This window comes from Cynocephalus volans, chromosome 1 (assembly GCF_027409185.1).
Source record: "Cynocephalus volans isolate mCynVol1 chromosome 1, mCynVol1.pri, whole genome shotgun sequence".
Classification (NCBI taxonomy): Eukaryota; Metazoa; Chordata; class Mammalia; order Dermoptera; family Cynocephalidae; genus Cynocephalus; species Cynocephalus volans.
Window position 1 is genome coordinate 227,807,673 of NC_084460.1, and position 17,389 is coordinate 227,825,061.

At 43.1% G+C, this 17,389-nt stretch overlaps 1 protein-coding gene across 3 annotated transcripts in view; it reads left to right on the forward strand.

Annotated features, from left to right (window-relative positions):
• The first annotated feature begins 972 nt into the window (after positions 1-972).
• Positions 973-17,389, forward strand: part of TANC1 (tetratricopeptide repeat, ankyrin repeat and coiled-coil containing 1) — a 215,978-nt gene continuing 199,561 nt past the window's right edge. For all 3 annotated transcript variants that reach the window (XM_063097505.1, XM_063097488.1, XM_063097497.1), the window contains exon 1: positions 973-1,094. The gene's annotated coding sequence lies outside the window, so the exon portion shown is untranslated. The remainder of the gene's footprint in view (positions 1,095-17,389) is intronic.

Below are 17,389 nucleotides of genomic sequence, written 5' to 3' on the forward strand. Positions count from 1 at the left end.
TCTGGTTGAATTGGCTGCGTGGGATTCCTGGGAGGATCTGGAGACCCCAGAACTCTCGAATTCCTAGGCTCTACCCTGGCTTTTGCTCTGCTGGCAAATAACAAAACATTTTGGGAGCTCGGGAGTTTAATTTACTGCCACCAACCGACATAATAATAGCATCTTTGTGTGTTCTCCCCGCTTCGTTCCTCCCCCCTCCCGCCGACAGAAGCACGACGCTGGCCCTCCGTGGATGTGTCACAGACAGCAAGGGCCAGCTTGGCGCGGTCAGAGGAGGCTGCAGACCGAGGGCTCCGGGGATGCGCGGGCAATCACCGGTCCCTGAACGTCCCTAATTCGTTTTCGGGAAAGAAAAAGACGCAGCCGGTGAGATGCCTTCTTACACCTTTCATCTCCCTTAGCTAATTCTGGCCCCAGAACGTGAGTGTGTTTGAACGTGTGTGTGTCGTTAAGAGAGGCAGAGATGATCCAAGAATGCCATACAAGCTACCCGAAAGCATTCACGGAAACTTCAGCTCGGTTAATTGCTCCCATATGTCCTCCTCGGCTGTTTTCAAAAAACAGTGAGGACGGAAGGCCAGGTTACTTTATTGATTTTAAAAGGCTGCACAAAAGACCATCACCTATCTCGTTCCGATCTCGGAGCGCTCCAGGAGCGGCCCCGGAGAATACGCACCGTCGAGGGAAGCCGGGGGGCCTCCCGAAGTGCCCAGGCCGGGAGAGGAGGGGCGGGGAGCCGCCGCGCCCGCGCCCCGCGGAAAGTTCGCGCGCCGCGCCCCAGCCGGTCCCCGGAGCCGCGGCAGCCCCGGGCAGGGAGGGGCGCGGGAGGCGCGGCCGGGGCGGGCGCGCGAGAGGAAGGTGCCTTCGGGAACACGCGCAAGGGCGGGGATTCGCGCTGCCAATGAGGCCCGGGTGTGGGCAGAGCGAGGCGAGGGGACGGGCCGGAGTGCAGCCTTGGCTGTGGCAGCTGCGGGAGCAGCGGCGGCCTCGGGAGCTGGAGGAGAGGCAGCCGCGGAGCGCCGAGCCGGTCGCGCTCCGAGGCCCGGCCCTGGGGGTGGAGAGCCGCGCCTAGGAGCTGGAAACTTTCCCGGCAGGTAACTCCCGCCGCCTGGGCGCCGCCGCGGGCCTCCGTGCGTCCCGGGCAGGGCCAGCTGCCGGGGTGCAGCGAGGAGAGGGTCCCAGAGAGAGAAGACGGTGATGGGGAGAGTGGAAGGGCGTGTGGGAAAGTTTCTGGAGGCGCCCCCCTCACCGCGCCGCACACACCAGGCACACCCAGGAGCTTTCCGGGGATAGGCACAGACATGTTGGTCGCCCCAGGCCTTGGTCTCGGCGGCCCTGGGGAGTCCGCGTCTTCCTTGCAAGGTTCCCTCCGCGCCGGACCGAGCCGGTCTCTGGCGGAGCTGGGGTAGGGGGCACCGGGAACGCGCGGGGCATGCTCAAGTTTCGGGACCAGCTCGGCCCGGCGCGCCTGCTCGCCGCCTTTCCCGCCTCCTCTGTAGCCCTCGGGCTTGGCAAGGGCCTGGGCTGCGCCTACTACTTGGGGCGGGGGAGGCGGGGAGAGCCGCTCCCGAGGTCCGGGGTGCCCCAGGAGTATCGGGGTGCGCGGGTCGCGAAATTGCTGAACGAACTTAAGCCAGTGGAATCGTGTTGGCCCAGTCTGGGCTGAAATTCTGTTGCTTAAGCTTCCAAGAACACTGCGATCGACGCTCTTAAATTTTATTGGGGTGGGGGGAAGGTGTGAGTTAGGGGTAGACTTTGAGGGTTTTTCTTTAGGGGGGAGCTGAGAAAGACGAGAATTGTGTCAAGATTGTGTCCCCTTTTTCTTGGATGCGGAGTGGTCACTCTTGGGGGACTTTGATATCAGGGCGCACGTTCTTCCTGGAGGACTTAGGGGTGCAGGCGCGCAGCGCTGGGGGTGTGAGGGACTCTGGGCTTTGACTCTGCGGCTTTCCGGCACGGCTGGCGGGGAAGGAGGCCCTAGGCATTGTGTGGCGTGTTTGCAGACAAAAAGATCTTTGGACTGGCGTTCTCAAAACTTAACTCGACTTATTGTGTAAGGCCCGGGGAGGAAACGCGGCGGGGGCCAGGTAGTAATAGGGCACGTGGGCCGAGGGGCGGAGGTCGCCGGCCACGGCGAGAGTTTTCTCCCAGCCCCCTCCCGCCCTCTCTTGGCTGTCCGGATCCCTTGTGCCTCAAGTGATCGGACTCATCTCGGTATCGCTGTTCCCTGCTAGAGTCAAACGGGGGGGCGGGGGGGACTCTTCATCTTGAACTTGACTCCAGTGGCAGAGTCATACCAGCGAGTTATAACGTGGGATGGACCTCAAACTCTGGCACGGAAAGGAAGTTTCTGGTTCAGAATCTTTGAGGAAAGGGCTCAGGACTGCTGAGATGGCTAACTCTGGAAATGCCAGACGCACCAGACTGCAGAAGTTAGTATGTTTGGAGGGGATGGAGTGGGAGAGGAAAGGAGAAACCTGGTTAGTTGGCACAGAGGGGTTGGTATTTCTCTTTAGTGGAAGCGAAGGGATCTGCATCTCTGTTTTCACCAGATCCGCTACTCTCTTTTTTTCCTTCTTGGGCCATCTTTATTTTTGCCAGGCTGGCACTCCTGGGACGGGGGATGGGAAGGAGAAGAGAGCAGTTGTGAAGCTTCCCTGGTTAGCCTGGAGGAATTTCAGATCTGCCACTAGGAAGATTCCTGGATTTTAACAGCTGCTGCTTGATTGCTGGGAATGAAAGAATTTATGAGTGGCTGAGACGTGTTCATTATAGTATTAGTCTGAATGTTTTACTTATCTAAGACCTCACAAGGGACCTTCCTTAAAGTATACCAGTTTCTGCAAAGTTTGTGTCAGCCAGAATGCATGGTGGGTGTGAGTCAAAAATCATCATAAATATATCCTGGCAGCTTTAAAATGAAAAGTATGCGGGAGTAAAGGAAGTACGGTATCTGATATCCTTCAGGACTTCCTCCTAGGGTTGTTCCTGTTACCTGCCAAGTGAACTTGGTCCAGCCAGGCTTCCGGACTGTTATAATTTGACAATGAGGGATGGGAAATAGTGTCATCGATTTTATTGGAGGCAGGAAAGTCCAGAAATAAATTTAAGGTCACTATTCATGACCCGGTCTTGCAGTTGTGGTGACACAAACTTAACTTTTGCTGAACTTGAAAGCAGTGGTTTTCCTGCTTTTTTAGTTTAACCACCAGAATGTCCAAATTATCATAATTCATGTCATTAAAACATAACTGATTCATAGTCAGCTCTTTTCTGCTTCTCATAACAGCCCGTAGAAAAAAGAACATTTTGTCTCTTTAACCACACACAATTTATTTGGTGCCATAGTGGGTTTTTTTTTTTTTTTTTTCCTCTTCCTTTTCCTTTCTTTTTTTTTTCCCTACCAAACAAATATCCCAAAATAGTGGGGTTTTGATACTGGCTGAATGAGGGCACAATTTTAGAGACAATGCTGTTATCTTGGTTAAATCGTCCATTTTTAGGCAGCATTCTCTTCTGAGTTGCTGATTAATTCTTTATCTCCCAGGGAACATTAAAACCAGTATTCTTGGGCTAATAGAGCTGTAATCCATATTACAATGACTCCTGCCAGCATAGCTGGAGGTTAACATTATGTGGATGTTTCCATTAGACATTTCTAACCCAGTTTTAAAGATTTTGTCTTGTGGGATTGAGAGTCTGTCTCATAACTGGAGAAATGGCTGTATTTTTATTTAATTTTATTTATTTTTTTGAGGTACAATGTGTTGTTTCAATACATGCATATACTGCACTATGATTCACTTAGAGTAGATAGCAGAGTTTTGTACCCATTAGTCCACCACTTTTCACCCCCAATCCCTTCCCCTCACAGCCTCTAGTAAACATTATTCTACTCTCTACTTCTATGAGTGACCATGCAGTATTTGTCTTTCTATGGAGAAATAGCTTTATTTTTATCTTTCTGATGAAAAGTTTAGTTTAACTTATAAATTACAGGAATAAATTTACAGAAGCAAAATAAAGCATAGTACCTATATATGCTCACTTCTGCCAATTTACAAAACGGGCTTAAGCCTTTCTGGGCCTTGGTTTTGTCATTTTTATCAACTCTAAAATGGGATTACTTTGCAGCCCTAAAGTTCTGTGACTTTCCAAGAGTTTGAGGAATGTAGAAATTCTGGAGCCAGTGCTGTAATATTAGAACAGTGCTATGGGGTTTATAAAGGGCTTTACAAAGGTACTTCAAAAACTTCGTGGAAAAATAGAATTAAAAGACAATGACTCTTTCTATGAACTTTTTGAAGTACTCTAGTACTTGCATATTTTATCCTTGAGCCTTCAGTTGAGTAAACCAAGGTCCGGTAAGTTAGTTCAGTTTGCCCGGTATTGTCTATAAATAGTGGAGTTGAACTTGAACCTAGGTCTTCTGATTCTCCTTACTCCCTGCCCCATACCTCTCTTTATTCATGAAGTCACCTGTGCGTTGACTAAAACCTGACAGACTAATGTTAATATGTGGCAGTTCCTCATAGTATTTCATTATGAATGAATGTGTTATTTTGGCTTCAGAACCCCAGGGTTAACATCGATGCTTTGATGTCAGGGATTAAAAACAGTTCACTAATAATGGTAATAAAACTTTCTCCCCAAGAGAGTTTCATAAAGTCACATACCTCAAACTAGTCATTTGCTTATTTTCAACTTCTATTTTATTAAGTAGGCTTCAGGGTCTAAGGTGATTTATAATCAGACAGCATTCTTAAGGAAATGACTTCTCAAATCTTACCTGTTTTTAAAAATAAGAAATGAACATGTCATTTTCTTTTCATCTTTGTATCTATCAGCCTAATTTAAAAGCTTGTATGAATGTCCCTTTTCTGGTGTTATCATTCTTGGGTTCTTTTTACTGATGACTGGATAAATCTGATTTTGCAGCATTTTCCATGCTAAGTAAATCCTTCTTTGATGCTATTGGTTTAACAGTGAAGAAATAGCAGGTTACAGGTGACCCATTTTCACTATGTCTCTAAACATTTGTACAGTGTCCTGCTTGCCTGAGTGCAGCTTGACACTCATCTCAAAGCTGGTATGGATTTTCTCTAAAAGGTTCTGAAATGAAATTTTGTGCTAAGCTCTAGGCCCTTCTGTGTCTGAGCAGCTTGTCCATCTTCAGCTTTTTAAACTTATTCTCAGAGGAATGTCTTTTCAAAATATTAAGCAATGGGGTTTAAACCTCAAAAAGAGGATGTATCAGTCGATACCCATTGATTGTGAAGGAAGTGCAGTAACTGAAATTGCTGCCAATTCGAGGGGTGAAAGGAGAGAGCATTATGAAGCAGTATTTGCTAATGATATTGGGGGTCTTTGTTATCAGTGTACCAGGAGGAGATAGGAGCAATAAAGCAGAATGGCTGTTGGCTTTTTATTATCAGGAGAATGGATTTTGAATGATAGAAGAGGACTTTTCATGAAGAAGGCTTTCATTAAACCTCTTGTGGAGAGTGAAAGAGGTCCTCCTGGTTTGGAGTGGCTGTCTTGCTGATGGGGGTTCCTCTTCTAGGGCTGGTGTTGTCTGTCAGGGCTCCTGCAGGTGTGTATGATCATGGAGAATGTCCTGGAAAGAAGAGTCCCATAGGCAAGAATGTCAAGGACAAGAAAACTGTTGCCAGAACAATGACATAGTCCCTGGATTTTAGCACAGATTTTGTCACTAGCATGGGAGAATTTATTAGTAAAAATTTTCTAGCCACAGTTGCAGATAGATGTGAACCCAGTATGCTCAGCCATCTAGCCTAGAGTCACAGCAACTCAGCCCCTTCCTTGCCCCACCCCAGCACACCTAGGGTTACACACCTATCACAAACAGTGGTACCTCTGGGTAGGGGCTTGGGGGAAGCCTCTAAGAAACACTGGTTATGACCTTTTTATGCTTATGTATTTATGCAAAAATGGGATCCTATATTACATGCACTTTTGAAGAAACATGAAAAAGATCTCACCTGTGATGGTGTAAATAATGTATTTGCACAGTTTAGAGTATAGTATATGCTTATGTAATGTGCTTTTTTTCTTGTCATATCAGTATACATTCTTCATTGGCACCGTTTTAATGACTGTTTAGTAAATCCATTATGTACATTACCACTTATTTAATGAATCTGTTTTGACATTTAGATGTGTTTGGAAAAAAATGTTTCTTAGGCTATCAGAGCCCTTTGGTTCACATGTGATTTACTCATCTTTAAATCACCAGGGCCGAGTAGTGTCTAGCACATAAGGGTACCTGGCTGCCGGTAGCTCCAGAACCTCACATCATTGAGAAAATGCCTTTTTGCTTTTAGTTCCAATTTCAGAAAACCCTGGAGAGAACCCAGATTGGCCTGATACTAGCCAATGGAGAGTTCCGATTGGCAGTCTCCACTAGACCCACAAGGTAGGGCTGTGGGGAGACAAAGTATCCCACAAAGAAGGGGGTTGTTGTTAATGGAAGAAAGAGGAAGCTGGGTAAACAAAAAGAGCTAGCCAATGCAGTGTATATTTCCAAAAGTTATATTGTTGGTCATAACACATCAATATACCGAAGTATATGAACATTTTTAATGTTCTTGTGATGTCTTGAAAGTGGTGGCCATGCCCACATTCTGTGGGGCTCTGAATTGCTACGTACACAGACACTCATGCAAGGGGATGTTGAATTACTACTGAAAACTTAGAGTTGGTCATTATTCCCATGTAACCCATTATACTCCCCTCTCTGTCATGCTTTGTTCTAAATTACATGGGATTAGTAACATCAATTATTAATGTTTATCGAGTGCTTTCTGACTCTGAACTAGATGTTCGACTTTTAAAAAATCTGTGGAAAAAAACAGTTTAGTTCTTCCCCCATTGTCCTGCATACATAGAATGCTATGTCAGGGATGATTGGCTGCCCATACGACATCATTCTGAGTCCTGGTCCCCCTTGCTTCTTGTTGCTTAAGCCAACAAGTGTTTATTTGCTTGGGATTCAGAAATTGGAGGTTGGCTCAGCTAGGTAGTTCTGCTTGGGCATAAATTCACATATGCTCTGGTGGTTACATGATTTATTTGGAGGGGCCATTGCTGCAATAATTTACAACATTATTTGCTACCATAATATTGCTTTTGATTAGTTTACCATTGGTCATGTTCTTAAGGGTAAGTTGGGTGTGTCCCCTGCCCCATGGAATGAATCTTTACCAAGTCAAATTTAGTAATACCATACCTGTTGCCAGTGACTGGTTAATGAATAGGTATGTGACACCTATTGGGTCCTGCCATATTTGGAACATAAAGTTGCCAGCACAAGAGAACAAGTTGCATGGAATGTGAAGATTGAAGGTGCGTAAGACCACAGTGACTTTTTTAGCTGCTGAATTAACCAACTCTAGAATCACTGTGAATAACTACTTACATGAGAAAAAATTTTCATTATTGTTTAAGACAGTGATCTCCAAAGTAGAGTATGCTAGATTATTCAGTATGGGATGGAAGAAAATATTAGAACTTTACTAGAAAAAATTGTTTTACTAATATTTAGTACATAGTTGACACTGGTTGGTATATCTGATAACCTCCTGTCACTTAGGTTATATTAAGTTGCCTGAGGGAAGAATGGGCCTTTTACTATCTGTTGGAATTGACAGTGGTGCCCTCATTCTTATTCTTGCCTTCGGTGAGCCCAATCCATTTAAATAGGTTTATGGATTATATTATCTAGTTTTAACTAAACTGACCCCCACAAGTGGCTTAAAAAGATTCTTGCAAAGAAAGTATAGAGTAACAATAATGATATAAGTATACAGGAACAAGAAAATGTCTTAATATGAGGTTAGAAAATGACTTTTAAATCAAATTAAATTGTGTATGGATTTGTATTATTAGTAAATATAAATGAACTTAAAAATACGCGTTGAATATCATCCTTTAAAATGTTTTTTTTTTTTTTTTTTTTTTTGGTCTTTTTCGTGACCAGCACCCAGCCAGTGAATGCACCCGGCCATTCCTATATAGGATCCGAACCCGCGGCGGGAGCGTCGCTGCGCTCCCAGCGCCGCACTCTCCCAAGTGCGCCACGGGCTCGGCCCTTTAAAATGTTTTTAATGGATGTTTTGTAATGTACAGGATACATCATTAGTATACACATTTAATCCATAACTGTAGTGTTTTAATTTTACATAAATTATATATGGTTTATAACATGTTAGGGGTACCTGTTTAATTTTTTACGGGAAGGACTTACATAATCAAAAACCATTGTGGTCACAGTTTAAGTCACATATAGTCAAGCATTTTTTTGTCACTTGTAGCTGAGAACTAATTCAAGGACAGATAGGAGTGTAGCGGCTGTCTGTCTTTTATTCTTAGCTTGCATGATTTCTCTGTGATGTGGTCCCTAATTTTCCTTTTCAGACCCAGCTGTCCTTTCCATGTCTCTGCTAATACCACTGAGCTCTTGCCCATCCCTGACTGTCATATTATGCGTACTTTGTTTCAATTTTGCCTCTAAAGAGGCTCTTCTCTCTTCCTCACCACCACTACTGAAACTTTCATGGTCTCTCAAGGCTTAGCTCAAATAAGTACTGCTTTCTCTTGAGCATGTTTTTGATTCTCTCCCTTCCACATTTCAATGGTTGTTTCCTTTTAATCTCCCTTGCACATTGAACATCCATCATGTTTTTCTCTTTTTTCTTTTTAAGTCGTTCAGCTGTTTGCTTTGCTGAAAGGTTGTAGGCTTCTTGATGGCAGGGGTGCTGTCTTACCTTTGCCTTTAAAAAAATTTTTTTTTAATTTAAGTGCCACTTGTTTCCCCTTTGGGAGAAAGGGAGATAGGCAGAGAACCTATGTGGTTAAACATCACTCTGTGCCTGTTGTCCTGAGTAGGTTCTGTCACCTCCAGCCCTCGGCAACCTTAGGAACGCAGAGAGCTGCATATACATGAAAGGAATCCGAGGTCAAGGAGCTCATGTGGCCAAGACAGAAGAATCACCATGTGTCCGTGATTCAACCTGGGTCGTTTTTATTCCCGGGCTATTTTGTCTGTCCTCAGCTGTGCTACTTACAGTTACATGTTGCTCTTCTTTCATGTGGGAATTCTGGCATGAGTGAAAATGGGAAGCTCCATAGGATGATGGTGCAAAAACATTACTGGAAAATTCTGGGGTGGTGCTGAGAGTTCAAAGGAGAGTCTTCTGTCTTTGTGTAGTAACAGGAAAGGCCTGGTGGATGAGATGTATGAAGATCTAAATGCCTGTGGATAATTAGTGTCTGTGAGTACCACTGAGCAAAATCATGGGAGATATTCCCTGTGGTAGAGTCTGGCCTGAGCATCCCTGTTGGGATCAGTGAGCGATGGGCTCTTTGCTGGTATTCCCTCCATGGAAAAGATAATTGGGGGTTGACAGGTTGCCTTGAGCTATGTTAGATATATGCTGATATATGTGATGGAAACAGATATCTCTCCAGAGTGTTGAGGTCAAATGACAATGTATATGTAAGTGTTTTGAACATTGTAAATTGCCTCCTAGAGGCAAAGGAACATCAAATTTGGTTGTTTCCTTCTTATAGCAGTGACTTCTAGCTCAAGTTTCTTTGTTAGCCATTTTTGTTTTCTTTTAAGTGCATTTTCAAAGAGTTTTTAAGTGTTGGAGCTCTTAAATGGAGTAGGATACAATTTTTCTCAAATGAAATACAGATATTAGGTGAAATTCAACTAATAGCTTGCTATAAACTTTTAGCCATGGAGTAAGTTGAATTTATGATTAAGATGAATCTCTTTTGGGATCCCGTTATTCAAGTACCCAAAGGACCCATTCATAAGACTGGGCCTACTTTTGGTTGTATAAAGATGAAAATCTGGGGGGCTTTGAGGTAAATTTCTGGAAACTCTGAAGTACCAGCTGAAAGACTTTTAAAGAATTTTGATTTCAGGGTTTTTTATTGTTACTGTGAATCAAGTAGTTTATTTTGAGGAGTTTTTGGATAGGATTGGGGAAACCTTTGAAATATTTCAAGGTACTTTGGAAAGTGAACAGTAGGTGTTGTTTGACAATTTGGATAAATTTGTATCCTACTCCATTGTAGATTTTCCAGGAAATGGATTTGAACACGTAAAATTTAATAACTCCATTTGAAGGAAATTTTGCAGAGGAATTTTATATTATAGAGTCTGACTTAAACCATGTTAGAGTAAACATAATTATTTATAGATGCAGAAGACACTGAAACAGTGAGTGGCTTCTACATTGCAGATAGATTCAGTTATGAAATTCTTATTCAGGGTTCTTGAATTGTGCATGTGATGTAAGAGAGCTTACTTCTCAAGATTTTTTTAGGTAGAGCAGTAATTCCCAAAGTGGGTTCTGTAGGAAATTGATTCTCAGGAAAATTAATAAGTGTTAAGCAGGGAAAAATAGTTCTGTGGTCAAATAAGTGGAAAAATCTGTGTTAACCAAAGCAAACTGAGTATTTTTGTTTTTAACTGCTGAACTTTTGAGCACCCTTAGATCTAATGTTTTTTTTTGTTTGTTTGTTTGTTTTTTAAAGATGACCGGTAAGGGGATCTTAACCCTTGACTTGGTGTTGTGAGCACCACGCTCAGCCAGTGAGCGAACCGGCCATCCGTATATGGGATCCGAACCCGGGGCCTTGGTGTTCTCAGCACCGCACTCTCCCGAGTGAGCCACGGGCCGGCCCAGATCTAATGTTCACTGTGAATCTCCTTGAAGTGAAATAGGGTATTCAGTATTTCCCAAACACATTGAACTATAGAAGCCTTTTTTTTTTTTTAATTGCAGAGCATCTTTTGGGCAGAGAACAATGTTTGTTGGGTTGTTTAATTTGCTGATATATTTCATTTTGTTTTATCTATTTATTTATTTATTGTTTTGGCAGCTGGCTGGTAACAGGGTATCTGCACCTCGCTCTAACCAAGTAAGCTAACTGGCCAGCTCAATTTGCTGATATATTTTAAAACAAATCCCAGACATCATGGAATTTTGCCTGACAAACTTTAGTATGCATTTCTAACTAAGGACTTTAAAAAAAAATTACCGCCCCATTATCACTTTTAATAAAATTGATAATTTCTTAATATCATTTAATTGTTCCCTAAATGGCATTTATGTCAGCATTTCTGGTTTTTTTTGGACTCAAGATTCACATATTGTACTGTGGGCTGCTATTGTTTTTTGTCCCTTTAGTCTTTTTAAATGGAGAAAAATAATATTTTACCACCTCTCTCCCTCTCCCTTCAGACTTCTAGTAGAGAACTTGTAGGCTGTCCCATATTCTGAATTTGTTTCCTTGTGATGTTGTTTACTTTGTCTTTTTGTCCCCTGTATTTACTATAAACTGGAGGTTAGGTCTAAAGGCATGATTAGATTCAGGTTAAATATTTTTGGCAAAAATAGGTTCTAGACTATGCATTTTCCCCCTGTGATTTGGGAACAAGGATTTAAATTTAGCAATTCATAAGAAGTAGCTTTTTTTTTTTTTAAATGTAAAGAAGTAATGGCTTAGAGTTTATTCAGAAATTAGTTTATTAGCATATCAAGGGGATGCAAGTTGAATTTATTCCAGATGTGTGGTTGGAAAGGTATTCTGAATAGTTGACCTGGCTAAAGGATACAAGTTTTCAGTATATTTTAAGACTTTAAGCCATTTGTTTCTTGGTAAAGTGGCTTGGGTGTTAAACATATTTGGTGATATAATTTTATTCAGAATGACAGGGTATCTGAGTTGTAATGGTAAAATATTATTATGTGAAGACTTATTTTTAAGCACACTGATTTAGGAATGTTCTTTAATTCTACCTCTACTGGATACGTTTTAACAATATTTTTTTGATAAAGGCTTATGCTAATCCAAAGTGCAGCCATAAATTTAAGGATATCCTCAGGGTGATAATTTTATATGTACACTGTCTTGGAAACTCAGAAATGTAAATAAAAGTCCCTATCATAGCTGACTTTGCTAACTTAATTTGCTATTTGAGTTTTTTCTCTTGATATTCTTCCAAGTGCTTATTTGTATGTCTGGGAAAAATTAAACTTAAAGGAATTTTGTGTCTTGATGAAGAATAACTTGTTGTGTGTAAAGCAGCTTTGCATTATGAATGGTAGCTATCATATTGCACTTCCCAGAACATTCTTGTATTTAATCCCTTAGCCAGCAGGGATGCTGTCTTATACATTAAAATTTGCCTATTGTGAGTAATAAGGTGCCTTGGACAGAGGAGGTACTTTGTAACAACAGTAGTATACTAAAATTATACATACACACTCCTTTTTTTCTCCTCCCCCTTTTAAAATAAAAATATATAGAGAGTATGGTGAAAAAAATCATGATCTTTGAAGCCAGGTGAACCTTGGTTTTGTGTGTCTCTCTGGCAATTTACTTGACCTGTTTCTCCATCTGTAAAATGGGGGCAGTAATTCCTATCTCATGGAGTTCATGCCAAGACTAAAGGCAAGACCCTGTATGAAAAGACACTGTGCTTGGCTCATAGGTACCCCAAACAGATCTTCTTTTCCCTTCTCCTCCTGTTACCATATTTTAAATTTAACTTTCTGGATCAGTTTTTGAATGGAAGTTTTATTTGTTTTGAGTGTTTTCAAAATTGTTAATTTTAAGGTACTTGTTACAGAATTCCAGATAAGATCTTAATTTCAAGATAATGTACACAGGAGTTGGTTGCTTATATTAAAACAATTAGATGTGTATACATGTATACAAAATGTTTTGAACAAACAGGTGGGACAGTTTTAGATGGTGTTTTACAGAGGAGAAAGAACTAGAGGAATAAAATGGTATTTTATTATTTGCATGAACGTATTGCTAACAAACTGTCTGATTTTTATGAAAATCAGTATTTAAAAAATCTACTTATTTACTGAGACTGTGAGAACATGAGAAGCTCCTGAGACTTCAGTAGTGTTTTGCTTGAGTGTGGTTTAGAACAGTAAACTTTATTTTATTTAGATGGAGTGAGCGTGTTCCACCACCCTCACGTCATATGTGCATGTTTATTTATTAACAGTGCTATTGCTAACCAGGAGAGCAGGCTTCCTAGAGAGGAAGGAGGTCAGTGCTTCCCTAAAGGGCCCCAGATCTACTCAGTGGGGGAGGCAGGATTTTCCTTACTGATTTGTGCCCTATTAAGAAAGGGTCTGGACAAGACAAGGGCTCATATTGCTTCCTGCCCATGTAGTAGCTATTCTCTGAGGGTGAACTTGATCCGTTAAGGGCATTCAAGTCCAGCTATTCTTGAACTTTTTACACTTTTCCCCTACCATTAGATAACAGTTTTGTCTCTTCCTTTCTGAAATGTTTTGTTTAAGCAGGAGGGACCCCTTCAACTGTCCAGCTCTACATACCAAAAGTCAGGCCAGCAGGAATTGGCATGATTTCCCTCTTCCATCATGGAAAAAGAGATGCCAACTCTAGAGGGACAGTGATTTGAGTTCTAAGCTGATGGATCCATGAAGAGACTTTACCTTCACAGGACTTTTTTTGCTCCCTTCATTAAGAGCAGTCTTAGCCAGCTCAATAAGTATAATGTCCTTACAAGTTTTTAGAGGTAAAAAGTTACCATGAAGGTGTTAACTGTTTGACAAATTAGAAACTGTATTCATGTGTCAAAGGGTGGTGGAGGTCTTGTATTAATTTTTTCAATAAATATTTCTTGAGGGCTGTCATTGTGCCCTTCAGAGTTTGAGGCCCAGCTCTGTGTCTCTGTCTGAGGAGACAAGTACATACATAGTACTAATGGAAGGTGTTGGGGAGACAATGTGTCGCACTGGAGGGGGAGGGGGGTGGAGAAGGGAGGAGGGGGAGCAGGAGTTGGTGGCTGGAGAAGACTTCAGGGAGGAGAGGGAGGAGGTGAAGGACACATAGGACACTGCCAGGTGGGAGGGGAGGGGCTTTCTAGATGAAGGAGCACAGTGAGCAGAGGCTGGGAGGAGAGAACCAAATTGCAAAGGTCTTGCATGCCAGGCTAAGACTGTGGACCAGCTCCTGGAAGCAAGTGATAGCTGTCAAAAGTTTTCAGTGGGGAGATGATGTAATGAAATCTGTGTTGGAGGAACGCTCTGGTGGTGTGGAAGAGAGACTGGCGTGGGGACAGATGAGGGACAGATGCCTCCTGTGTGAGGCTTTTGAGGTAGGTCAGGTGAGAGATGATGTTTGAGGCAAGTTTAGTGGGAGAGAGAGAACTGATGCCAGTTGAGTACCTTTTAGTGTGCATCTAAGGTGCAGTTGCTCATGTAATCTTCACAGAAGAACTTTTCATAGGGTGCTGTTGTCATCCTTCTTTTGCAGAGAAGGAAACAGGCTCAAAGTAACCTGGCTCAGCCAGGATTTGAACTCAGGTTGACTGTTCTGTGCCATTGTCGTTTTAATAACAGGATGTCAAAGAACAAAATGCCAACAAATTGAGTTTTAAAGATCTGATTGGCTTTTATTTGTGATTTATGAACCAGTCTACAAAATAGGAGCTCTGTCAGGTGTGGCAGACAGTTGGTTTTTGTAAGGTAGCTTGAGCATGAACAAGGAAACAGCATTGTGCAAAAAGCAGATTGGTTAACTTCAGGTTCCTTCAGGTTACTTTCCTTGTGTGGGTTAAAGGAGGAGGGACTTCCTTATCATGCCAGTTCAGGTTGACTGGGCCCCTTTTGACTGGTGGCTGTGAATCTTCCATTTTTTTTGGAAAACTGGCCTGTTTGGGGATTTGGCTATCATCTCTCTCCTCATTTCTTGGAAGGTCAAATCTTGAAAGTAAACAGCTTAGGTTTCAGTTTGGTGAGATGGAACTTTACCTAGTATGAATGACTCCATTTTGGGTTGGTTTGTTGGGATCTAGCGCAGAAGCTCAGTCCAAATCAATGGCTTCTCATAAACTTTACTTAACAAGGGGGGTGAGAGCACAAAGAAAAGATGTACATGGGAGATGCTTTTTACTTTGAAATGGAAGCTTCTTCCAGGATAGAAAAGAAATACTTGGCAGCCGATTGAAGGTAGAGCATTTCAGGTGGGGCCACAAGGTGTGGACAATGGATGATACTAGTAACTGAGCACTCTCTTGGGAGGGGAGGGGCAAGGTTTGGGGCCCATCTGAGATACCCAGTTGGAAATGCCCAGGAGGTGGTTGGAAATTTGGTTCTTGTGGATGGGTGTGGACTTAGAGCTCGTGTAGGGGTTCTAAGTGCATAGGTAAGGCATAGGAGTCTTCTGGTGCCCTTACTGAGAACCCAGATTTCTAGGCCCTGCCCCTAGGGGGTGCTCTGGTAGGTCTGGGGTAGGGGTTGGGATCACATTTGTGTCAGGCTCCTGGGCTGAGTGAGGCAGACTGCAAGAGGATCATAGTTTTGAGTAGGTTTGTCTCTGAATGGCCGAGGCCGTCTTTGAATTTCACTTCTTTCAGGGAGCTTTTGGTAGCTCTTAAAACAATATGACATTGATCTCTATTAAAAAGCAACACCGCGTTGCTTGTTTTTAAGAATTTGTGTACGTTCGTATTTAATTGTGCCAAGGATGCTTTTTAGTTATTTGGGTTAACACTCACAAGTAACAAGCCCTCAAAATTAGGTTTGTTCTTGATTCTTAAGTGTACCTTTGGCAAGAGATTTCTAGTGAAATTAGATTCTGAGTCTTTTTCTTATAAACAAAGAGGTAGGAGGAGGGGGGGTGTGGTGATTGAGGAGTGAGTGATATGCTGGGGTTCTTGGTTTGCCTAGGAATGGCCTAGGTTGTCGCTGATTAAAAGTCACTGACAAGTACAAACTCTTTGAAATCTGGGTTTAAAACCTGATGAATTGTTTATTAGACCATTTGCTTGTCATTAGTCGTGCCCATCCTAGGTCTATCCCCCCCCCCCCGTCATGTGTGTCTTTTTTTGGTGAGTGGAGGCTTTAAAGCCCGACAGACTGGGTTAAGGTCCCAACTCAGCCCCTTAGTCCAATGTGACTCTGGGCAGGTTACACAGCCTCCCCTGCACTTGTTTTCTGTGAATTTGGAACAGGGTACTTTTGCACACCTAAATCTGAGCTAGCCACACTCTCTTAATCGTGGGAGGGAATGTGAGGCCGGGCATCTGCCTCATTCAGCACACACTTAAGTGCCTGCTTACTTTGCTGGGAGTGTATCTAGGGCTATGTGCATTGCTTTACAACCATTACCTCCCTAATTCTACTTTTCCTCTGGAGTTAGGAGGCATTCTTGTGGGGTTGTGCCTGATAGTATTTGAGAAAGGGTTTTTTGGGTTTTGTTTTCAGCCTGTGTGTCTTTTTGTTGGTGTCTGGTTACCCTTGGGATAATTTTTGCTTCTTTGCCTCTCCTAGTGAGCAAGGCGTGGGTTCATTAACTGCTTGCTGCAGATTAGTTCATTTTTCTGACATGTGGGAGGGAAGAGTGCCTTCCTCCTGATTTTTTTGTTTTCCCACCTTTGCTGAATGCCATTACTACTTCCTGTCTCAGTGACAGGCTGGCTCAGATCCTTAGTCCACTTCCTGAGGGGGAGGGGACAGGAGGAAGTCCACTTCCCCACTGGTTGGTTTGTTCAGTCATTTGTCAGAAGCCAACTGAGCCCTTACTCTGTGTCAGACTCTGTGCCAAGTGCTTATTCTTAAATTGTCTAATTCAATCCTCTTAAAGGCATTAAGAGGGAGCAGGCATTCTTACCTTCTTACCTACTGTGCCTCTTTTGCTCCCTATCCCCCCAGGTCTCATAGCAGGATAACAGGACCCTGTACCTCCTCCTGTGGTGCTGCCCTTCTGTCCCCCCACCCCTAGCTATAGGCTTCCCAAGAAGCATTTCCTGGGGGTGGCTTTGTCTGTCCAGAATTGATCAACTTTTAAGTCCTTTAGGAGTCCTGGTCCAAAGGTCAGTTTCAGTGAGTGATATGGGGACTGTAGGTGCTGTGGAATTGAGGGGTAGGGAGAGAACTTCGGGACATAACTGACAGTGTTCACAGGCAAAGCAAACTGGTGGGCTTAAGCAGGGTCATTGCAGTTGCTTGAGACTGTGTGCCCTTTATTTTGAATTGTTACCGAACCCAAGCCCAGCTGCTTGCCCCATGCAAAAACAAACCACTCAAAAGTCAAATGTTAGTGAAAATGGAAGTCAGCTTTATTCAGGAATAATGGTGACCTGAGGAGAGATGTTAGACTAACCTATCTCTCCGGTAAACCTGAAGGAGAATGGCCAGACTAAAGCCATTTCAAAGACTCAGCTTTACTGAGGGGTATTTAAGAGGGGGTTGAGGGGCATAAGAAATGAAAAACAGGAGGGATGGGGACGTGAGCTGTGGGAGCTCTGTGCAAGGGGCCAGGTGCAAGGTCTCACCAAGGCTTCTTCTGGCTTCTGTTC